Source organism: Haemaphysalis longicornis, unplaced genomic scaffold (assembly GCF_048455015.1).
Source record: "Haemaphysalis longicornis isolate Haplotype H1 unplaced genomic scaffold, Haemaphysalis longicornis Haplotype H1 scaffold_1, whole genome shotgun sequence".
Taxonomy (NCBI): Eukaryota; Metazoa; Arthropoda; class Arachnida; order Ixodida; family Ixodidae; genus Haemaphysalis; species Haemaphysalis longicornis.
The window spans coordinates 151,998,834-152,020,516 of record NW_027526203.1 but is presented as its reverse complement, the minus strand read 5'-3'; the positions used below and the strand labels follow the sequence as shown (position 1 = coordinate 152,020,516).

Genomic DNA, 21,683 nt, shown 5'->3' with positions numbered 1-21,683 from the left:
TGTGAATAATTGTGAATATATGCAATGGGAAAGCTGACAATTTACTACCGCAAAGCAGAGCATACACAATAAGTATGTTCATGTACCCGTTCTCAGGAGTGTAACTACATCTGCAAAGGAATAAATGAGATGTTGAAGAGACCAAATGGCTCAAGTGCAATATATCTACAGCAAGAAAATTGTAGCATTGTGCTAGAAGTAGACACATATGGCAAGATTATTATGACTGACCACAGGATTGAGGAAGAGAATAAGGCTTGGTTTAGCGAAAGATCAAAAGTGCCCAAGAAAAGAACTGAACCCACTGTCTGAGGCATGATCACCAAGACACATTCGGAGTGATGGCACAAAACAGATTTTGGGGTAAAAGAGAAAGAAAACATACATAATGATCAACATGTTCAGTGCTTTTTCACTGCTAATAATCAACAGAGAATGCAAAACGGGCACTTTAACATGACAAACTGACAATAACAATTTTAAACAGTGCAAGGTATTAAACAACAGAAAAAGGAAACCTGAAATGAAAAAGAAAATGAAAAAAGAAAACTTATTTTATCAAAAACAACCTCAACTTTTCGACACCACAACAGCGGTATTGCTTGAATCACACTGGCAAAGATAATTGAGAAACGGTAGGGATCAGCTGAGATCGTAGGACATCTTACTACATAGGTACATGACTTAATTAAGCCAAAGTGAAAAAATGTGCGACAAAAAAAAATGTCCATGTGCTCTGTACATGTGCTTATAAGGTGAAGACAGGTGACAAAAAGAATGTGCCCATGCACTTTGTACAAATGTACCAGGCAGGCAGCCAGGCAGGCAGCCAGTGTTTACAGGTGTGTTACTATTTAAATAATTCACTAAAATCATTCTCATTATGTGTTACGTTTGCGGTATTTTCCTTCATTCCTGATCCTGCTTGCAGTGTCTGCGATTGTAAGCTGCCTGCCCTTCGGAAGTACGTGTGACATGATTCCTATCCATTTGAAGTAACGTGCAGCCAGTGTTTGCCATTGCCCTGATGACGCTGCTCCACCCACACTGCCAACCATAGTTCACTGCGCTCTGCTGCAACAGATAAACCCAGCCACACTTTCCTTCACTCCTACCTCCTCTCCAACCTAGTTCCACGCTTGCTCATGGGGTCGTGCCAGAGGAGTTTTCTGCGTACACACGACTGCTCTGTTCTCCTGTTGCCTACCCATATTCAGCCCCTGCCTTTATTCAGAAATATGTGCTATGACTCAACACCGACGATGATGACAAAAAAGTGGCTAGCGCCTACCTTGCGTGGGCTCCATCATGGCTGCCTAGTAAATATTGGAAATAGATTGCTCATGATACTCAACCCTGTCACTGCTGTCCTGCCGCCACATAACAATTTAATCTAATTGTTGACACTCTCAACCTTTGTGTACCATTGGCAGGCCCGGCCCAAGGACAACATGGCCGTAGCAGCCCGTTGTGGGGCTCTGCCCAAATTGGGTGTTTAAGGGACGCTGCAACACTTTGAGCAGTGCAAGTAAACCTGCGCGACACTTAGCTTACACTACCAGAATTACCAGAGCCAAATATTGCACGTGTACACGTGAAGCGGTGAGTGCGCAAATCGCTGTGAAAGACGCGGAAAAACCAACCGCGCTCTCTTTAATCTTCCTCAATGTACACCCGCTGACATGTCCTAAATGACGTCATTGAGGCCATGGCTGTCCGATTGGCTGTTACTGGTCAACTTCGCGGGTAATATATTGCATTTCCTGTGACGATCCGCCGCCGTCAGCGCTGTGCAAGAACCTCTTCTATGCCTGAACCTGTAGGCACAGTTTTGCTGTTTCTTTTGCGTTTTGAGTGTGCGCGGAGTTTGAGTGATGAGCTCAATACTTCCCTTTCAACCAGACCAGTCGACAACAAATGTTTGTTGCGTCAAATACGCCCTACCAGCCCGAGCGCGCGCTTGCGAGTAGGCACCGATGCCTGTTTTTTTGTGGCACCCCACCAGAAATAGGCCCCTACACGAAGCGGAGAAAAGGAGAAAACTCCCCATCCTGTGATATATCGTAGGCCGCGGAAGAGAACGCCGCGAGCCACCACCCTCTCCGGCAGAGAGCGCGCAGCTTTCGTCGCATTGTCTGCGGTCGAGTTGAGAGGGAACGATTATGCGCTATTTCTCATCGCGCGTAGTTTCGATGATAGTGAACGGATTTTCATAATTCTTTCAAGAGGGAATTGCTGAGACAATGCACTTTACCCCAAAGTACATTCCTAGTGGTCGATGGTAAGTGCTGCAGGGCCCCTTTAAGGTTAAATTTCACGGCTTTACTCACTGTGATACGCGCGTGTTCTCTGTACACATGATGTGCCATATCGAGAAATAAGTGAACTTTGTTTTTTGAAGTTTACTTCTTTTCGAACTAGGCTGCAGCACAAAGTTCAGCACGGGCCTTGTAGATGCTTTCTCATCACGTGCTTTTACAGTGTTGTGCTTAGCGAAACCAATGATGACTTAAATTAAGATGAGAATAGCGTGCCTCCATCAAATAGTGGTGACAGTGATTCGACAGAAACTAGTGACGAAGACCACGACAGGAGTGGAGACAGCACTGTGCAGATCATTACTGTTCAAGCTACGCATTTTGTCAAAAGGCCGTGAAATGGGAGCGAAAGCTTCTGCTTTATTTCCTGGTTTCTAGGGGTTTCCATTGTCAATAGTTTTGTTTTGAGGCACACACAGCAGTCGAATCATGGCAAGAAAAAGCAGCGACACCTGCAATACTGCGGCAACCTCATCCAACACCTGTTGCGTGACCCGAGGGCTCGAGCCAAAAAGCAGGGCCTGTCTGTACATATGGAGTGCGAAGAAAGGCTTGATGGGGTGGGAGGGAATCTACAAGATTCCAGGTGGAAGCAGCAAGGAGTGTGCTGTTTGTAGTGATAGCAAAACAAAAAGAGGCAGGAGGGAAACTTTCTGCAAAACCTGCAGTAAAACCCCTGGCCTGCACCCAAAAGAATGTTTCGATCAGTTTCACACGCTGCTCAAATATAGGTAAAGAAGTTGCAAGCACAGAATGCAGGAGAAAACTAAATATCCTGTGAGTTTTTCTTGCGCAGTTTGTGTTTTTCTTTGTGGCGCCGGAAACTTGCAAAACAGTTTCAGACCGGAGCGGCGGGGAAGTGGGTAAAGTTTTGGACCGAAACGGTTAATCCCGCCACCTGCTGCGGTGGCTCAGTGGCTAACGTGTTGTGCTGCTGAGCCCAAGGATGCGGGTTCAATTTCCAGCAGTGGTGGCCCCTTTCTGATGGAAGCGAAAAGCAAAAATGCCTGCGTTGATATTTCGGCGCCCGTTCAAGATCCCCAGGTGGTCAAAGTTAATCCGAAGCCCTCCACTATGCGTGCCTTGTAGCCCAGGTGTAGCTTCGGCCCTTTAACTCCCCAATCACAATCAATCCATCCTAAACCCGCTCAACTTGATTGGGCAGGGCTACAACTAGAAAACTTTCAGGAGTACACTCCATGGCAACACATTTTTTTTCAAGGCACTGGGACTGTATGCCACTATGGCGGCTCTTCGTCTCCTTTATTGCACAGCTGCAAAATAAATTCCGCGCTGCACGTCTCTGAATGGAACCGTGCGCACCAGCTCCAGCTTCTCTACTAGCACCAAGAGCTGTGGTGTGCTCCCAAAGGAAGCCAGAGCTTGTATAACTCCAACTGTGCCATCCTCGAGCTCAGCAACACAATTGACCCTCTTGGGCATATTGTATGTTTCCGAGTGCCACAAAATGCCTTTGCACTGGAATCTACTGTAGTACGTTATCTGTGTTGGTAGGAGCCCCAGGTGGTTCTACAGAGCAACTTCAAGCCTGATGTCGGGGCTAGAACAACTGTGACGCTGGTAACCAACTACGTCCCCAGGGAGCACAACACCAGTCCTGCCAATCGTTTGCCGGCCAACCACCCTTTCAAAGAAGGACTTTTCTTCTTCCTCCTCGATTTTGTCTGCCCAGAGACACAGGTGCTGCCACCAAACGAAAGTGCGAGCAATCTGCTCTCCAATGTGCTGCGTTCCCGAAAAATAGCCCAGCAGAACTGCATTTCGTCCCTGAAAGGGAAAGCGTGAAGTAGCCCACAACGGGCCCCAGGTTTCCACCGAGTCTGCCAGGTGGAGCAGCTGGTGTACGTTATGCGACACGTCTGGCTGTGTACAGTACGCCCATTTGCACCACAAACTTCTCCAATAGGGCCCGTGCTTCTCGTATGTCCTGCTTGGTGATCTCTGCTTTCAGGAACAGGTACACACCATAAGACAAAAGAGTAAAATGTTTGAAGTATACGAGCGGCAAGACTCTCTTCAAAACAACATAGCCATAAAACAGCAACAGGGAGCGCATCTCCGACGCCTTTCAATAGAGCATGTCCTCAAACTTTCTTGGGGTGCGGGTAATCTCCATTGGAGGAGTTATTGCAAGCAGCAAGCTATTAAGCTCCGACGTACGTGTGCCAATATACCAGTCACACTTATGGTGTTTACTCTTAAGCCACAGCTTGAGCAGTTGCCGCATCACCCCAAGGCAGGCACAATGCTGGTAGTCGGGGATAAACACGTCAACCACGTCAAAACGGGGAAGGGTCATAGCGAGGCAGGGACCAGTCACTCCTTTACAAGGTGCAGCAAGTGCGCCCTTAATGGTATCTGCTACATGTTGGCGAGCCGTTCGACGCTCTGGGGCAGTGTCCAAGAACTCATACGACTTTCCCCCCCGATGTTAACACCAACTACACCCCTGAAAACCATTAAACTTTTTACAGTTTCGGACTGCAGAACGAGCTGCTGCGTCCACTGAGCATGCGCCAGCTAAAACTCTCACATTAACCTCCTTTCCATCTTTCATACAGGAGAACCCAGTGGAAAGCTGCTGTAGTTCTTTTTTTTGTGAAAGGCGTTAGGAGTGTAGTCATGTTTGGTTTGCCCCGCACGGGGCACCTTGAGCAATCTTGGTGACGGTACTGGCGATACCGCGGACCCCGAGCCCCCAAACATAAGCTGGATCCAACCGTGGCGATGTGTTTATAGGTGGAGGGTTAGAAACCACGAACGGTGGCCGTCGGAGCCCAGGTCAAGCTCCGGCGGATGGGCTCCCTGTCTGTTCACCAGGCAGGGAGCTCTGGGACCTCTTTGGCTACCAGGGTAAGGTCAAAGAAGAAAGTACCCCAGTCTCCCTGCTTTTATACTATGCTATATGGCATTTTCAAAACCCCCCCCCAAACGTGATCGGTCCCTGAAAAGGGGCCGCACCGAAGTATCTTTTCCCCAATTGCCATCTTTAACATTTCCTGAACCGGATAATTTTTCTCGATTTCTTGTGATGGAATCGCTCAATCCAACCCACCCTCTAGCATCTCAGTCAGTCTTCTTGATCGCCAAGTATCTTGAAGCCATAGTAGGAAAATCATACAAGTGTAAAAAACAAAGGTCCGGTGAACTCCTCATCGAAATAAATGACAAGCAGCAGTCCACGAAGCTTCTAGCTCAGACTAGACTGGCTGATCTAGACATCCGGGTCACACCCCATCGGAGCCTCAACAGCTCGCAGGGTGTGATATCCGAGACAGACCTCCTGAACGAAACGGATGCGGATCTCCTTGCCGGCTTGAAGGATCAGGGCGTCACTGCCGTGAGACGCATCACTATCCGCAGAGACGACAAGGAGATTCCCACCAAACACATTATCTTGACTTTCGACCGCGCAGTTCTTCCACAACACATCAATGCAGGTTTTATCCGTTGCTCCATCCGTCCGTACATCCCGAATCCGCGGCGCTGTTTTAAGTGCCAGCGGTTCGGGCACGGTACAACCTCTTGCCGTGGCCGAACGACGTGTGCGAAATGCGCGGCGCACGATCATCCGACTGACAACTGTCCATCCGAAACCTTCACTTGTGTGAACTACGGCGGTCCGCATGCAGCGTACTCCCGCAAGTGCGAAAAATTTCAAATTGAAAAAAAGATAATTAACATCAAGGTCACGGAGAACATCACCTTCCCAGAGGCGCGAAAGAGGTTCGCCTCTTTCCCTCTGGGGAGGTACGCCGACGCGGCTCGCCGGGGGGCGGAGCGGCGTCTGGTTTCCACAGGGACCCAGTTCAGCGAGTCTGACCTGGTCCCTCCGCCGCCCCCCTCTGGGTTGCCTTTGGCAGCCCAACCCGCCACCACGCCGCTTGCTGAGGCAGCAGCGGTTGTGGTGGCAACCTCTTCCGTCGGGACCGGTGCCGCTCCCGCCTCTGTCTCCCCGTCCTCCAGTGCGTTGGAGGGTACCGAGGTGATGGACACCACGGGCCCCGCACCGGTTCCCACCGCCACCGCACCGCCCGTGCCACCTCTGGCGCCCCGGACGCCCTCAGCGGTGGCGGCTCAAACGAAGGGCTCCCGAGGGGGGGCCAAGTCCGGGGGGCCCGGTCCGTCGGGCACCCCTCGGACATCCGACGACGACATGGATGTCGGGCCGTTCCTGCCTGCAACGCAGCGCAAGGAACGCGTCCCGACGCCAAAGCCTCCCGACAAGCCAAAAAAGGCGAGAGTCACAGCCCCGAAAGAAGACACATAAACAAACACACACACTCCAGTAGCTCTCACACTAAATAATGGGAAGAGAAAACATAATTCAATGGAACTGTAGAGGCCTTCTTAAAAATCTTGACGATGTATACGAACTACTGCATGCTAATCAGCCAAGTGTAATGTGTGTTCAGGAAACACATTTGAATTCCAAGCACACAAATTTCTTGAATAGTTACATGGTCTTCAGAAAGGACAGGGGTGGCTGCACACACTCTTCTGGCGGTGTGGCCATAATTGCCCGGAAATCCTTAGCCTGCCACCCTGTCACTCTGAACACTATCCTTGAGGCTGTAGCAATACGCTTAATAATATTTAATAGGTTGATAACGGTATGCTCCATATACATTCCTCCTGATGTTTCACTTTTAAGCTCTGACTTCGAGGCGCTGGTTGACCAGCTGCCCGAACCATACATCCTGACAGGCGACCTTAATGCTCACAACACTCTTTGGGGCTCTTCTCGCACGGATGCCCGAGGTCGCCTTATAGAGAAATTCCTTACATCTTCAGGAGCATGCCTTTTCAACAATAAACAGCCTACATACCATAGCATAGGACACAACACACACTCATGCCTTGACTTGGCGATTGGCTCCGCAGTTCTCTTTCCTCTCCTCGAGTGGGCTGTGGGCACTGACCCATACGGTAGTGACCACTTCCCCACCTCACTCACATACATAGGTAAAGGCCCATGCAGTCCATCTTCCCACAATAGGTTCAATGAAGCACGAGCTAACTGGAACACATTTACAGAGACATCCAAACTACACCACACATCCATAGGACACCTACACGTTGAAGAAGCCACCCAACTCCTCACGGCGCACATCCTCGACGCCGCCGAAAAGTCCATTCCCCACGTCTCTGGTGCCCCGCGCAACCAGCGGAGGCCGTGGTGGAATGAGGACTGCAGGCGGGCGCGAGAGGCCCAGAACAAGGCGTGGGGTATCCTTCGTCGGTACCCCACGTCGGGAAACCTCCTCTTGTTCAAACGGGCCAAGGCATTAGGGAAACGTGTGCGCCGTGAGGCAAAACGAGAGAGTTGGCACACCTTCTTGACATCCATTAATTCATACACAGACACACACAAAGTCTGGACACGTATACGCAAGCTCAAAGGACAACAGACACACAGCCTGCCCCTGGTTAGCACAACAGGGGACACACTTGAAGACCAGGCTAACACGCTTGCACAACACTTCGAACACGTGTCCAGTTCAGCACACTACACGAACACTTTTATGAAACACAAAACATCTGTAGAAAAAAAGCCCTTACATGACAAAGACCGATCAAAAACTTCCTACAACTCTGAATTCACTCTCTATGAGTTGAGGGCTGCCCTGAGCACGTGCAAACCTTCAGCTCCAGGTGCAGATAAGATTACATACACCATGATACAGCACCTACACCCAGACACTCTTGAAACACTCTTACACCTATACAACAAAATATGGCTTTCGGGGCACATTCCACGCTCTTGGAGGGAGGCCATAGTAGTGGCTTTCCTAAAGGAAGGGAAGGACCCTTCCTCTCCCGCCAGTTATCGCCCCATTGCCCTGACAAGCTGCCTGTGTAAGCTCTTCGAGAAGATGATAAACAGGAGACTCGTGTACTTCTTAGAGTACAACGGTCTTCTCGAGAGCTGCCAGGCGGGCTTCAGGGCGGGGCGATCTACGAACGATCAACTCGTTGCATTAGAGTCTTATATCAAAGATGCTTTCCTCCACAAGCAGTACTGTATGACAGTCTTCTTTGATCTTGAAAAGGCGTACGATACTGCTTGGCGGTACGGCATCCTTAGCGACTTGAAGTCCTTTGGAATGTCGGGTAACATGTGGAACACGCTTGCCAGTTACCTCTCTGAAAGAACGTTTCGCGTGCGAGTTGGAACAGCACTCTCTAGGGTTCATGTGCAGGAAAACGGTGTTCCGCAAGGTGGAGTTTTGAGTTGCACGTTGTTTATTGTAAAAATGAACTCTCTTCGGAAGGCTCTGCCACCAACCATTTCCTGCTCAATCTATGTAGACGACGTGCAGTTATCCTTTAAGTCTTGTAACCTGTCTATCTGCGAGCGCCAAGTCCAGCTTGGTGTTAACAAGCTAGCTGGCTGGGCAGATAGCAACGGGTTTAAATTTAATCCAGTGAAGTGTACTTGTGTTTTGTTTTCGAAAAGGCGCGGCATTCGGCCGGATCCAGACATCAAACTCAATGGTGTCTCAATTCCAGTCAGAAATGAACACAAGTTTTTAGGTGTAGTCCTTGACGAAAAGCTCTCGTTCATTCCACACATAAAACAACTTAAACATAAATGCTTAAAGGCCATGAATATACTCAAGGTTCTCTCCCACTCTTCATATGGGGCTGACAAACAACTTCTTTTACGTGTTTTTACCAGCCTGATAGGTTCACGATTAGACTATGGAAGCGTTGTTTATGGGTCAGCAAGTAAGACATCCCTCAAAATGCTGGACCCAGTGCTTCATCTGGGGCTGCGGTTGGCATGTGGCGCCTTCCGGACTAGCCCGGTCGAAAGCCTCTATGTGGAGTGTAATAAGTGGAACCTACAACGTCAGCGAGCATACACAGATCTCCTTTTTGCTTTTAAAATTTCATCTATGCCACACCATCCTTTTAAATCGGCTTTTTATGATACGTCTATGACTGCACTACTCCTAAACCGACCATCGTTCTCTGCGCCCTTCTCTTACAGAGTTAGAGAGGAAGCGTCAGAGCTTTCTGTCTCCTTTTTAGACACCATACAAAGTTCTCAAACAGATTTTATAGCACCATGGCATCTCCGCCCTGTATCATGCGACACATCCTTCACACATGTAGATAAAAACCGAGCTCCCACATGTGCAATTCTGCAGCACTTCTTGTATTTGCAGCATAAGTATCAATTTTCTGAATTTTATACGGACGCCTCTAAAACTGCCACCTCTGTGTCCTGCGCGGCGCATGGGCCCGGCCTTAATGTCACTAAAACTCTTAACAGTAATACGAGTATCTTTACGGCAGAGGCTTATGGTGTACTTCTTGTTGTTAATCATATCCTTCAAAGTCACATCCCACAATCCATTATATATACAGACTCCCTCAGTGTCGTGCGGGCGTTGTCGTCAACAAAGTCTTCAAAAAATCACGTTGTAAATCTAATAGTCAAGGGTATTATGTCTGTGTATGTCCACAAATTTGAACTAGTCCTTTGCTGGGTCCCTGGCCACTGTGGTATAGCCGGGAACGAAGCAGCGGATCGAATGGCCGCTGCTGCTACACTCTCGAATACAGTAGACATAACCACATTACCCTACACCGACGTGAAACCACACATCAGACAACAACTTCGCAAAACATGGCAAACACACTGGAGCGAACAAACCGATAACAAGTTACACGTAATAAAACCACACTTGGGACCATACACCACCGACACACGCAATAGATACACTGAAGTCGCCTTGGCTAGATTACGGATAGGGCACACTCACGCAACGCACTCGCACCTGCTCACTGGATCTCCAAGACCCCTGTGCAGCAGGTGCGGAGAGGCCCTATCCGTGATCCACATCCTCATAGAATGTAAGGCACTCGACACTACACGACGCAAACACTTCCCTCAACTACACACACGACATATTCCACCACACCCATCATACTTCTTAGGAGATGATGCCATGTTTTCTGTTCAGCGCACCTTTAAGTTCCTATCACAAGTTCACTTTTTACAACTCATCTCATACCACCCATAGCTTTACCCCTGGTCCTATACACCAGCCACCTTATTTATTTTTTAACCACTCTTGTTCTTCACCCTGGCCCTTTACACCAGCCGTACTCATAGTTTTTAACTGATTTTATTTCGTGTTTTCTGCTCATCAAATAACTTTCTGTTTGGCGCTCTTTGCCCGTGTCGGCCTTGCGCCAATAAAATCAAACCACCACCACCATGTTTGGTTTGGAAAAAACAAACCACAGGGCACGCAGCAGGTTCCAGTTGAACTATCTCACACTGAACTGGCCAAATCTCAAATGTCGATTTTTCAAACACTCTTATCCCATCTGTGTTCCAAATGAGAGAAATGTCATCATTTGAAAAATCTGCGGACAATCTCGCATGCTCAATGGCGTCAAACACATCCTGGATTGTGTCTCCTCGAGCTCTTTGTGGAAGCCACTTCCGGTTTTTCTGAGCAAGAATCCTTAGTAACTGCTCTTTGAGAGGCACCACTAAAAAAACGAACAGAAGGCAAGATCTACATCCCGATTGCAGTTTTCACAGAAAACCTGCCTCGTGAAAGTTTCTTGCCCCAGGTACCCCTTACAATACACGCAGTAAAAATGCTTTTCGGGTTCTCGCACATCAGCACCCAAAGCCTTCTTCAGCAAGTACTTAGATCGTGGTGCTTTGCCTGGGTATATTGCATTCAGCATGTTGAACAAGTCTGTGGTGCCCTCGTCGCTAATTCTGTGACGCATCGCATAGGACGTGAGCACAGCTGACACCAGCAATGCTTTTTCGGGAAACAGAGCATTTGCTGCACCTTCATCAGCATCTTGGTCCTAAAAGAAGAATAAGACAAGTCACGTAAACTGCACACAAAAATTCTGCCCAATGCAAAAAACATCCAGCCATCTCTTCATAATTCTTACTTCGTCAGCTCCTGTCTCTTCAGAAGCTCCTGTGTCCACACCAAGTGCTGCAGATGAGACCCTGAGGACTTCTTCCTAGTATGATAAAAGTAAAACCTGTTAGTTTAGTGACTCTTCACTGGTTAAAGAGGCCATGAAAAAAACACGTGTGTTTTATCTGAATGATTTGGAGTTTCACAATGCCCTCAATGCTTGCCTGGCAACAAACAATGCTTTCTTCACTACGACATCAGACATTTTAAGCCAAAATTTCCATTCTCCCGCTAAATTGTGTCTTTCGTGGCATTAGCTATGACTTATTCAGAGAATGTGCTTTATGCAAACATTAGTATGTTGACTACAGCCACAGAGAATGGTAAAGCATCTAAATGGTTGCCTTGTTTCCCGTCAGCCTTCATAGATTGTGTGACAATACCACTCATGGACCGCTGTCCTTATAGTTGATAGTAATCACTCGTGAAAATTTGGGTATGGTCGACAAACAGGGCCACGTAAGTGGTGACATCGCTTATGCCAGTGTCAGGTGAGACAAGCCAAATGCACCTGATGGTTGTGCAGCTTCAATTAGCATAATGCACACAGTCTGCACTAATGTTTCTGTTTACTGTTACCTAATAATTTCCATTATTTACCTCACCATTCTTACTGCTATAACAAAAATTGGCACTAAATGTAAGCACAAATAGCTCGTTCTGCAAGCTTGTAATGCCTGTTTAATTTACATTGGATTTTGCCGGCCTCAGACAATTGCAATAAGCTGCCAATAATACACCATAGGTGCAGTTTAAAAAAGTAGCTAGAGTGTCGCATGTTTATTCTGTATTTTCGTCATTGTTAAGCTTATTACAGCGAAGTTTGTGATAAAAGTGGGCCAGAGTGTTTTTAATGAGGCACTCTTTTGAACGACCAAACATTCATTTTGTTTCCACAGCCCCTTTAAAAATAAAATGAATAAATTTGCCTTCAATTACCTAGTATGAAAGTCTGCTTAAACAACCTGCATAGATCTGATATTTAAATACTTAAGTCAAGCGTAGCTCCTATGATTTAAAAGACTCTTAAAATGTGCCCCGTTGATATGACACTGTCAGCTGATGGTATTAACAGTCGTTCCTTTTTTTTCCTTGGCACTCTTTGGCCGAGTAGCCCTCGTGCTACAAAAACAACACAAATCAGCAAATCACCGGCATTACTGGACCCAAAGTCAGGAACTTCCAACAGTTCAATGCACATAGAATTTTTTGTTTGAATATATAATAAAGAAGAGCATTAATAATTGATTGCCTAAGTTTCCCAACCACATGACTAGTGACATATCACAGATTCAGTTGCCTGGTAGGCATGGCCATACAATTTCCAAGCTTTAGCGAGTAAATTTACCTTTGTTGTTTTCATGCTTTGACTTATTCGCTTTTAATTAGTTTTTATATCTCACCAGGTGAAAAATGAAAAGAATAAATGAATAAATTGAAAACACTTCTACGAATACATGTTGTGATGTGATAAAGAAATACGGGACAGAAACACATAAGCACATCCTGTATTCGCATACTAATACAGGATGTGATAAAGAAATACATGCAGCTAACAAATAAGTAGCTCTTAACAAACAAACTTTACACAGCACTGAACGGAACGTCGATATGCAAGATTATTGCAATGTAAGCCATTCAATGCTCATTTCATACCGCAAAGTGTCGTATGCAATACGCCCTTGCCATTTACTGGGTACGTCATGTCAACACTACTATACTGCAGACACAGTATCGACGATGTACCCTGTACAGGTTAAGAATGCATTTGTTAATGTTCCACAATATTCTTGTCAGTAAGTACTCTTTCCACTACAGGGAGGGCGGACAAAATGGGTGATACACGACTTTCCATATTTTTACAATACAGCAGTGCATTTTAAATCAAGATTCTTCGCAAGCAACAAAAGAGGTCATTAGAAGGTAGGAAGATGACAACTCGACCGCGGCAGGGTATTGAGGAAATCACTGCATAAAAATTTTCCACGAGTGTCCTAACAATTCATAAATATGTTGGGTACCTCAAACCCGTCATCAAAAACCTGTGCGGCACTGACTTTAATGCGTTTTCTTCACGGTTACCTAAGAACCAATTGCACATCAAGATGCAACAGTATAGTTGCAAAAAGCAGTGAAAAAATGCTTGTTTGTTATTATTGCAATTCACAGCTGATCAGAAACTTGTAAAGCGAAATGAAGGATATTGTGTATTTCAGTCGCAGTAATGCTGATTATATATGATGGTAATTGTATTTGAGAACCGCAATAAAAGATCAATGCAAGTAGTACAATGTCTTCGCATGTCGAACACTGTTTACTGCTATATCAAACACTGATTCACACATTCTATCTCCCACATTGCGAAATGGCACACTGTTTACAGCAAAACAGCACACCAATGCAAACACACCACAGGCAAACTGCTACCAGGGTCCCTGGAAGACGTGGAAATTACATGTGCTAATGACACTACAAATTTGGTGGCTCTTATCCTCCAGGAGCTCTTTGTGAGAATCATATGCCTTCAATAAAGTGCGTACCATATACACTGCCGAAGTGCAAACAATGCGATTCAAGAACACTGGGGCATGTTCTACCTTCACATAGGGGGAACTCGAAAGTCATTTGCAGGACCAAAGCACTGCTGTGACACTAACCTCGTGAAGCCTGTACAGCTTAAGCAGGGTATGGTTAAGGTTGAGTGTTAGTAAGAACAGAAATCCAAACTAGCCTCAGCTGCACCTCCCCCCAAAAAAGAAGCATGATGCCGATTGTTACCCTCCAACCATTAAGTACACACTCTTGCCGAGCACTTTCGTGCTTCCCAAAAGCACTGTTTTGACATATACATAACTCGTGTACACCCGTAAGACACTGCGTTAATGGGCTCCCAACTAACAGACGTTTCCAAAAGATTCCATTGCTGGTACATTTCGAAAAGTGTAGTTGACCAAAATTAAAATACTTCAATTCATGCACTAGACGACAACCCAATTGGAAATCTGCACCACTGCGAAAATCATGCAATTCGGCTCTCTGATGAACTAAGCAACTGAATGTGAATGGTCAACAGCTCCTGGCTGGAACAATTGTATTGTGCCTGGTATCAGCATGGTAAGTCATTTCATTTTAAACGTTCAAGAGAAGATGAACAAGCTATCCAGAGATGGATTTTCCAGTAATAAGAAGATATTAATAAAGCAGTTCTCACAAGCTGCCTAAAAGGCCCCAATAATGTTTCGTTTATAGCTTTTTCAGCTTCCTCTTTGCTGATGACTTGGACTCTTTTACCTTGCTTAGGTATCTGTTTCTCATCCTCAGGTACCAAAGTAGGCAAATTCGAACGAACATCCTCAGGAACGCCTCACAGCAGTCCTTGCTGCAAAATGGTCCTTCTACGGCCTCTCTCATGATGCTCACTAGCTTCTCCGATACTGTGAAACGTCATTTATTGCTACAGAAAACAGCTGCTCCAACCTGGCCACATGGTGAAAGGCCATCTCAGTTGGCACAGCTAGTGTACCTAGTCTCTACTGCCGTGAACATCGTAAATACTTGATTTGACTAGGTGAGGTCTTGGCTCGGGGACTTTAGAAGTTGTCTACACGAGTCAGAAGCCTTACTCTTTAGGAACGTGTGTACCAGATACCCTGACACGTAACAAACTATGTTTGCTTCATGAACATCAAGTGAACGCAGGTCAGTTACGGAGAGATGTTCCGGAACATCCAGACTCGTACCGGCTGTGCTCTGGCTCTGGCCCTGGCCTGCGACATCTGACAGCGGTAGCCTTTTCAGCTCTGTTAACAGAACAGATGTGTCTTGCTCATACTTGCTTTTGTCGGATACTTTGAAGATTGCCGACTACAATATGTTTGAGCCCAGCAGCAAGTTGGTATGCATTCGGCGTTTCATTGCAGCCGTGCTGCTGCTTGACAATTCCAAACAAATTTTCAAGCGGGTCCTGGTTGAGGTTGCGTGTCAGTAGAAACTGAAACCCAAAAGAAGCTTGGAGCTCTGCCTAAAGCAAAACAATGGCCCTGACTGCCACCTACTACTTCCGTAAGGTTCTAGGCTGACAACCGGGCTCGAACTTCCGCGATTGAAACCAGAAAAAGCATGCAGTCAAGAACTTAACATGCTCAGTGGATGGAGACAGATTGTCTCATTTCTCTCTTGGATTCGAACACAGGGGGTGTTTATGGTGTCGAACAAATCATCCATCCGCTGTACAAACTCTGCTGTATCCACAGCCGTGGGGAGCAGCTCAATAAAGGCGACGAATGCCTGCATTTCTAAGTATAAACTCCTGCTTAACACCTGTGCTGCATACTTTACCTTCATGTTGCCAAAACGAGTTTCATAGATATGCCTAAAGGTAAATTTTGGCATGTACTTAACTTTAAGTGGGGCGTGGACACGTAGAGCTGCTTAATATGTTCCCAATTTACTACTTTTGTTCCAATCTTCAGTTTACGCTTCCTTAGGTTATTCCTCGTACATTTCAAAAGGTGAGGGGATCAAAAATGAAACGTATTTTCGTGCCATCTATTGTAAAGAATGGTCTTTCTGGGCGTTTTTGCCACGACACCATTGCTGCCTTCCTGATTAGAAATCAGTGCCTTCACGAAAATACCGGACTCCTTAGAATTCCTGATCAATCTTTGAAGAAGGATCAAAAGTGGGCCAGAGCGAACACCTGCCTTCCCAGTCATGCAAGCAACCGGCTGAATCCATTTCTTTGCAATGCCCGACACTAGGACTAATAGTGCAGTGTTCGCCACATTCTTCTTCCTTTCTTACCCGGGGTCAGCATAACCATGAACGAGATCTTGCTTGGAATCATACTGCAAATTTCGTTTCAGTGATATTTCGTGAAAGATCAATGTGCAGGCTGTGTTGATCATTTCCCAATTCCCCCGCACGGGGCACCTTGAGTAATCTTGGTGACGGTGAGTGGCGACACCGCGTACCCCGAGCCCCCCATATTTAGGTTGTTACCTACCGTGGCTAGAGGTTGAAAGGTGAAGGGTTAGAAGCCGTGAACGGTGGCCGTCGGAGCCTTGGTCAAGCTCCGGCCGATGGGCTCCCTGCCTGTCTACCAGGCAGGGAGCTCCGGGACCTCTTTGACTACCTGGGTAAGGTCAAAGAAGAAAGTACCCCCGTCTCCCTCCTTTTATACAATGCTATATGGCATTTTCAAACCCCCCCCCCCCAAGACGTGATCGGCCCCCGAAAAGGGGGCGCACCGAAGTTTCTTTTCCACCACTTCCTGACTTGAGTCCTCTGAAACCGAACAACTATCCTCGCTTCATCGTGATGGAATCTGTAGACCAATCAAAACCTCTTGCTTCACAGTCAGTATTTCTCATTTCAAAGTTTCCTGACAGTATTGTTGGAGGGTCGTATAAGGCCAAAAAACATCGAACCGGTATAATTCTTGTCGAGGTCAGTAGCCAGGATCAGGCCAATAAACTTCTTGCTCAAACCAGCATCGCCGATCTGCCAATCCGAGTCACGCCCCACCGCAGCCTAAACAGCTCCCAGGTCGTGATTTCCGAGAATGACCTACTAAATGAATCTGAAGCTGACCTGCTGGAGGGCCTTCGTAGTCAGGGCGTAACAGCGGTCAGGCGCATAACCATCCGCAGAGACGATAAGCAAATACCGACAAAGCACCTCATCCTAACCTTTGATAAGTCCACCCTTCCAGAATTCATCAACGTTGGTTACATCCGATGTTCAGTCCGGCCGTACATCCCGAACCCGCGGCGCTGTTTCAAGTGCCAACGGTTCGGGCACGGCACAAACTCCTGTCGCGGCCGACTTACCTGCGGAAAATGCGCCCAGAACGACCACCCGTCCGACAACTGTAACGTTCAACAATTTCTTTGCGTAAACTGCCAGGGTCCACATGCGGCCTACTCCAGAAAATGTGAAAAGTTTAAATTACAAAAGAAAATCAACATCAAAGTCACCGAGAACATCACCTTCCCAGAGGCGCGAAAGAGGTTCGCTTCTTTCCCCCTAGGGAGGTACGCCGACGCAGCTCGCCGGGGGGCGGAGCGGCGTCTGGTTTCGGCGGGGACCCAGTACCGCGAGTCGGACTTGGTCCCACCCGCGCCCCTTCCTGGGTTGCCCCTGGCAGCCAAACCGGCCTCCGCACCGCTCGCTCACCCAGCAGTGGCTGTGGTGGCAACAACGTCTGTTGGGAATGCCGCTGCATCCACTGCTTCCTCTCCACCGGCCCAAAGCACACGTAAGGGCACGGAGATGGAGACGGAGGCAGTCGCAGCGACCCCCTACCCCGCCTCACTGCCTTGGCCATCTGTGGTGCTCCCCACGCCTTCGGCACTGGCAGCGCAGGCAAAGAACACCCGAAAGGGTACCACGTCAAGGGATCCCAGTCCGCTGGGCACCCCCGTGCCTTCAGATGACGACATGGACGTCGAGCCCTTCCGGCTTTCATCGCAGCGTAAGGAACGGGCTGCGACGTCCAGGTCAGTAGAGAAGGCCAGAAATCCCCTCCCAAGAGTCCAAGCCCCGAAATACCCCACAAAAATATTCACACTCCAGTAGCTCTAACACATCATAATGAGAAGAGAAAACATAGTTCAATGGAACTGCAGAGGCCTTCTGAATAATCTTGACGACGTGCATGAGATTCTGCATGCCAACCAGCCAAGTTTAATGTGTGTCCAGGAAACACATCTGAATTCCAAACCCACAAATTTCTTGAATAGTTACCTGGTATACAGGAAAGACAGGGATGGCTGCACACACTCTTCTGGCGGTGTGGCCATAATCGCCCGCAAATCCTTAGCATGCCACCCTGTCACCTTGAACACCGTCCTTGAGGCTGTAGCCGTCCGCACAATAGTTTTTAATAGGTTGATAACGGTATGCCCCATCTACATCTCTCCTGATAATGCACTTCTGAGCTGACTTTGAGGCGCTGGTCGACCAGCTTGCTGAACCGTACATCTTAACAGGCTACTTTAATGCACACAATTCTCTTTGGGGCTCTTCTCGCACGGATGCCCGAGGTCACCTGATAGAGAAGTTTTTAACATCCTCTGGAGCATTCCTTTTCAACAAGAAACAGCCTACATACCATAACACAGGACACAATACATACTCATATCTTGACTTGGCTATTGGTTCGGCAATTCTCTCTCCATGTCTTGAGTGGGGAGTGGGCACTGACCCATATGGCAGTGACCACTTCTCCACTTCACTAACTTATATAGGTAAAGGCCCAAGCAGTTCATCTTCCCATAATAGGTTCAATGAAGCACGAGCTAACTGGAACACATTTACAGAGACATCGAAACTACAACACACATCCATAGGACACCTACAGGTTGAAGAAGCTACCCAACTCCTCACGGCGCATATCCTCGACGCCGCCGAAAAGTCCATTCCCCACGCCTCTGGTGCCCCGTGCAACCAGAGGAGGCCGTGGTGGAATGAGGACTGCAGGCGGGCGGGAGAGGCCCAGAACAAGGCGTGGGGTATCCTTCGTCGGTACCCCACGTCGGGAAACCTCCTCTTGTTCAAACGGGCAAAGGCGCTCTGAACAGACACTCTGAAAGTATGGACACGAATACGGAAACTCAAGGGACAACAAACACACAGCCTGCCTCTGGTCAGCACAACAGGGGATACACTCAAAGACCAGGCTGACACACTCGCACAACACTTCCAACACGTTTCCAGTTCAGCACACTACACAAACACTTTCATTAAACACAAACTCGTGGCCGAAAAGAAGCATTTACATGGCAATGACAGGTCAGCTCTGAGTTTACACTTAATGAGCTGAGGGGTTCTCTGAGCACGTGTAAACCCTCAGCTCCAGGCCCAGACAACATTACATATACAATGATACAGAACTTACACACAGACACTCTTGTAACACTTCTTCACCTTTTCAACAAGATATGGCTTTCGGGGCACATTCCAAAGTCTTAGAGGGATGCCATAGTTGTAGCATTCTTGAAAGAAGGGAAGGACCCTACTTATCCCGCTAGCTATCGACCCATTGCCCTGACCAGCTGCCTGTGCAAGCTTCTCGAGAAGATGATAAACCGGAGGCTTGTATATTTTTTGGAGTACAACGGTCTTCTCGAGAGCTGCCAGGCAGGCTTCAGGGCGGGGAGATCCACAAACGATCAACTTGTGGCACTAGAGTCAGATATTAAGGATGCCTTCATTCACAAACAGCTCTGTTTAACTGTGTTTTTCGACCTAGAAAAGGCCTATGACACCGCTTGGCGTTATGGGATCCTTACTGATCTGAAGTCATTCGGTGTTTCTAGTAATATGTTTAACACCCTTGCTAGTTATTTGTCGGAGAGAACCTTTCGCGTCAGAGTTGGTTCTGCCCTGTCAGAGGTACACGTGCAAGAAAACGGCGTTCCGCACTCTCTGCACTCTCTTCATAGTAAAAATGAACTCCCTTGGGAAGGCACTGCCGCCTACAATTTCTTACTCCATGTATGTAGATGACGTGCAGATATCTTTTAAATCATGTAATATGTCAATATCCGAACGCCAGGTCCAGCTCGGCGTCAAGAAACTTGCCAGCTGGGCAGACAAGAATGATTTTAAATTGAATCCTGTAAAAAGCTCCTGCGTTGTGTTCTCTAGGAAGCGCGGGGTCCATATGGACCCAGACATTACTCTTAATGGCGTGTCGCTTCCTGTGAACAAGGAGCACAAGTTTTTAGGTGTTGTGTTTGACCACAAACTCACATTCATCCCACATATCAGGAAACTTAAGCATAAATGTATGAAAATAATGAACATCATTAAGGTTCTGTCCCACCAATCTTATGGGGCTGACAAAGAACTCCTACTACGGCTCTATAATGCTATAATACGGAGGTAACTTCTTTTATCCGCCTAAGAAGCCGTAGAACCAAGGGAGGGTGAACCTTGTAAAAAGAAAAAAAGTGGTAGTAATTCCGTATAAGCATAAATTGTCACATGGGCTCAAAAATGTAGCTGGTAGATTTGGTATAAATATTTTTTCAGCACCCATTAAGATGGGAAAAATTTGTTGTCGAATAGAAAGAAAATTGGCAGAATCTGATATTGCAGTTAAAAAGAAATGCTCTGTTAAGCACAGGTCCCCTCTAGTCGAGTGTAAAACGGGGGTGGTCTATCAAATTCCGTTTAATTGTGGCCACGTATATGTTGGGCAAACCGGTCGTTGCATTAATATAAGTTTACTAGAGCACAAAAACGCACTAAAAAACAAGAAAGATTCACATGTCACCAGACACTGTTCCGAGCATGGGTGTTTTCCGCTTTTTCATGACACCACCATCCTTTCGGTTCACACTAATCAGATCACTAGGGAAGTTATCGAAGCATTTCACATTAGAAAAAGAGGCGATATCTGCATAAGTGAGCCGTCGATAGCATTACATGAAAAAGAATTCTTATTTCTAGATAAGTCCGTGACTTAGAGTTTGGTGTTACTTTGTAGTGATAATCTTGATGTGCGTCATGTTGTGAGCGCACGTGGGTTTTGGGAACATAGTATATATGCGTGTTGCAGTTTATTAAAAATAGTTGTGAGTACAGCGTCGTCCTGTCGTCTTTCTCTCCTAGTGTCCCCGTTTTTTTTTACGCTGTTTCATCAAGATGATACATAACCAGTACCAACTCGCCCAAATGTTGATCCTTCTGCAGTCCTTTACGTGTACCCGCTCTCAGCAAAATAGAGGGAGGGGGGCAAGCAGTACGCTAAGATAGCAACGCCGTATCCGCGGAGCAAGATAAACAGGAGCGCCGACTTCGCTCTCTCCTGCGGGCTCTTAATGTCCATCACTCGAGGAGCGCAATGTAGATGGCGCAGCGAATGGTCCGGCGGCTAAGCGGCCGGCGTTCCCCGTGCGCCGGCGGGCGCGTTGGCGGGACGCATTCCGTCGGCTTTTGTTGTCTGCTTCGGGGACGGTAGTTCTGGGCACGGAGTGCTTTGGGCCTGCGTTGGCGCCGTTTCGCGTTCATCGCGCTCCTCCTTCGCACGGCTTGATTAACTTGTTCGACAGCACCTTCTGGGTAACCCGAACCCGAAGGAATTGAGTGGTCGTACGGCACGGCAAAGATGCGTTAAGGATTGGTTTGCATGGCGGGAAAACAAAATGTAGAGCGCCACATATAGACATATGGCTGCTATACAAACAATACCTTTTGCGCAGTGCTTGCCGAAAATGTGACTCCGTTTTGTAAATTTGTGAACACCAATTCGGCTGTGTTTTAACAGGTTTTACAAAAGGCGAAAGGAGCAACTGGTTCTGATCACTAGCGATTATAAAAGTTGATTCAGCTTTCTCGCCGTCCTCCAACTTACGTCCAAAACAGA

The 21,683-nt window shown here is 47.2% G+C and overlaps 1 pseudogene; it reads right to left on the bottom strand.

Annotated features, from left to right (window-relative positions):
- Nucleotides 1-3,899: 3,899 nt before the first annotated feature.
- Nucleotides 3,900-21,683, bottom strand: part of LOC144155182 (uncharacterized) — a 45,079-nt pseudogene continuing 27,295 nt past the window's right edge.